Source organism: Carlito syrichta, unplaced genomic scaffold, assembly GCF_000164805.1.
Source record: "Carlito syrichta isolate Samal-C Ts95f unplaced genomic scaffold, Tarsius_syrichta-2.0.1 Scaffold309275, whole genome shotgun sequence".
Lineage (NCBI taxonomy): Eukaryota > Metazoa > Chordata > Mammalia > Primates > Tarsiidae > Carlito > Carlito syrichta.
The window spans coordinates 1,122,797-1,126,824 of NW_007253371.1; positions in this window are offsets into that span (position 1 = coordinate 1,122,797).

Sequence of the window (4,028 nt, forward strand, 5' to 3'; positions counted from 1 at the left end):
AGTTTCTAGCGTCAGGCCGGGCCTGGCACAAGATTCCTTTTTATGGAGAGAACGTGAGGCTGACCCGCAATGACAAATACTCCCAAATCATATTAACAACCAAAGGGAGATAAAAATTCTACAGTCATCTCTGCTATAAGGTAACATATGTGTTGCTGGAAATTATCCATTTTGCAAAATGATACAATCACAGGGGTTAGAGGACAAATTAGGCTAGGACACAACATTCAAAATCTTCCTCAGTAGCACATTAAAAAAAAATTAAAGATAAGACCTAATAGAAAAGGTAGCATAGTCACACACCTGTAGAATTGTTAAGAGATCTATGCATCCCATGATAAATACGGCACTTACCTTAAGAAAGGCCTGAAGCTTGCTTGTGGACATGGCAGGGGAAGGGGAGACCCATGCATTACTGTGAAGTGGTGGAGGGTGGTTGACACAAAACAAGAGGAAAAGTCGTCACATTCTTCTGTGGCTCGATTTATCTGTGTGCAATTTTCTATTTCCACTTACTGCTTCTTGCGGTGGAAAACAGACATAAGCAAATACAAAATGTGAGTAACACTCGAATCTTTCCTTGATATATCAATCACTTTGAAACAAATGTGCACTTTCAAAACAAAAGTTATAAGAGAACTGGCTATATTTTTAATTACTTGAGAGGCTCGTGTATAGAAACACAAGCTGGCTGGCTATTGTTTTCTCAGAGGATGGAGCCCTAGTGAATGTTTAGATATTAGCAGCTCTGATCTTGACGTGAAACACAGCATGGCAATGCTTACAGTGGTCTGGCCACGAATTTTCATGGGAGGCAGTGGGTGCCACATCATAGAAGAGGTTCAGACAGAAGGAAGTCATTCGCATGACAGATATAGAAGGGGAGCTCTCATTGGACTATCAAAGTCTCTCTAAATATAAATTTCAAAATTCTCAATACTATACTTTAAATTGTATAGGGAGAGGTCAAGAACAATCAGGTGAAACACCAAATATTAAAGCTGATTCAACATTCATTGTGTTCGCAAAGTAGTGAACTTTCTTGTGTGTGTGCGTGTGTGTGTGTGTGTGTGTCTATGTGTGTGAACTATTTCTGAGTATATTGACCATATTACATGAAGAAGTGCTGGATAAGTTAATAGTAGATAATAAGATGGATACATCCTTAACTATCAGTGATTGACCAGATCTGAAGTTTATTCCTTGCTTAAGTTTATTCTAAATGTCTGGTCATATTTGTGCATATATTGTCTCATTTAATAATTGTAATCGCGCCACCAGGTAGCTATTATCCTTCCTGTTTACAGATGGGGAAATTAGAGTCAGGGAGGAGAAGCAATTTGGACAACTTCACACAGTTAATGCATGTCAGGGAGGACTTGAATTCCAAACAGGAGATGCCCAGTCTGCTTTCTTGCAATGTGGTCCTGCGGAAAGCTCAACAGGCAACTTTGAGCAGAGGATAGAAAGGAGCTCTTTAATTCTCAAATCTGAGCATACCTGGATGCAGCTTCAAAGATGGGAAGGCTGGAGAAGAGACGGAACATAGGCATTCGGAGTGAGCTGGTCCTCAACTTGGTTGTTCAACGGGTATCATGTAGGCACAAGCTTGTGATCACGAAAATGTTCATAGGTTTAATGTCCCTCCTAGTTTTTAGACCCTCCTCGGACGCTCATAGCCACCTGACCTTGATTAAGCAACCAGCTTCCCTAAGTTTCAGTTCCTTCAACAAGAAAACAGATCATCAATAAAATTCTTTCTTCTCAGGAGTGAGCTAAGAGTATGATAATAGTGAGCCTGCAAGTGAATGTGTTTTTACGCCCTCAGGTGCTATATAATTATCATCATTACAGAAAATAGCCATTTGTTTCACAGGCAAAAAGAACAGAAAAATCAGATTCTGGTTGTCTACGAGGAAATTACAAAAACTCGATCCTGAATGCAGAAGGAGGAAAAAGACAGTCTATTTTTCCTCCTGCTGTTTCAATGATAGCTATTAATGTTTCTAAGTTAGTCCGACTGGTCTTAAGAATTCACTTTTCTAAGGACTTGCTGCTAGAATGCCCGTGGGAGTGATTTCCAGTAATCCAAGTTAATAATCTGCAAACTAACTTTTTTTCAAAGATTAAAAAACCACACGCAACTACAAAACAACCCTATGGCCTTGGACAAAATAATTGTACCCATTGTAAAACAGTCAAATGCTAGTTAGCAGACACATCAAGGCACTAGTGCAGAAAACAAACAAAAAAAAGATACCTAGACTCAGAAAACTTATTTTTTTCCTATCTGTTTTCCTTTATTTAATTTTCATACTCCAGGTTATAATTATTTCCTAAGCCATAAAATGTTTGACCAATGTTTGATGATGCTTATCTGCAGGGATAAAACTTGAATTAAAGGAAGAAGAAATAGCTGGGGGCTTCCTTTATCCCTTCTAGCAACCCTCTGTTGTCCTGATTTTTCAGAGAGAATGTTCTGGAATTTGCAAGGAAGAAAGGAACAACAGAACTTTCCTCTCAGTGGTCTGCTTTCAGAAAGAAGAGGGAGAAGAAATCAGTATTTGGCAGGATTTACCATGGACCAGGAGGTAATATGATGCTTCATCTAACTCCCCCAAGTAGGCTGTAGCACAGACATCATCACCCCCTAGAACAAGGAGAAATCAAGGCTCAGAGGGGCTGAGACACCCATGGCTGCCAACATAGCAGGAAATGAACAAGCCAGAATACCCCTGCAGGTCTACAGGACTTTAAAGATCATTCTCTGCTCTAAGAGACTGTTGGGACCTTCACATCACCAACCCAACAAAAATTGGACAGTCCTTCATGTCGTGGGGTGTATTGGTCAGGGTTGTCCACAGTAAAAGAACCAGCAGGATGTGTATACATCTAGAGAGAGGAAGGTTTGTTTTAAGGAATTGGATCACGTGATTGTGGAGCCTTAGTATGTCCAAACTACGCTGGACAGGTTGTTAGGTGAGGACCCAAGGGAGAGCTTGCCAGCTGAGTTCCCTCTTGCTTGGGGGAGGTCAGTCTTTTGTTCCATGCAGACCTTCAACTGATCAGACAAGGCCCACCCACATTATGGGAAGTCCATTCATTTCAATGCTAATCTCTTAAAAAATGACCTTCACAGAAACATTCAAGATAATGTTTGACCAAATATCGGACACCTTTAAGGCAGCCAAGTTGACACAAAAAATTAACCATCTATGTGGACTATTCATTACAGGATCAAAGTGAAAAGGGGAAAATCCCCTGGGTCCAAGGAAATTACCCTTACAAGAAAACTAATTGAAATCCCATGTTCTCTTGTCAGACTGTTAAGGTCGAGAGCCACTGTTCTCAGGAAGTGACAAAGACCCAGGTGACAAAGAGCACAGACCAAGTCACGGAACAAAAATGTAGACAAGTGAATCCCAGATTACTTGGTCTTGATGTCACATTTTTTTAAATTTGAAAAACAGCCATCGTGTTCTCTGTGATGAATGAACACCCATCACCCACGTGTTCCTCTTACTGTGTGGGTTTTATTTTCTTCTGACAAGTAAGTCCATTCCTTGGGCGGTCTACCAACTATTGGCCTGCCGTCAAGTGGGATCTTTGCACTGTTGCTGTCTTCACATTGTGACTACCAGCAAGCACATATGACCTCTCCCTGTGGTTTGCACCTGGCTGGTCTACTTATCATGTGTTGCCACAGTTACCTGCACAACTGTCACTATTAACTTCACACATGTTATCCTTCCAAGTTAGTAATGTCATCAGTGTTTTGCAGAGAAGGGAACTGAGTCTCAAAGATAGGAGATACACTTCTTAGAATGCAGTCTGTAAAAGCTCACTCCAGGTTTCAAGTTCATCCTAGCTAAAGCATATGCCAATGACCACTAGTCTAAACTGCCTCTTTCGTAGTATTTTTTTTTTTTTTTTTTGAGTTGGAGTCTCACTCTGTCGCATTTTTCTTTGGTCTCTACATTATTTTTTTCCCAGAATTTATTGAAAAAGTGCCCTGCTGTTGAGTTGAA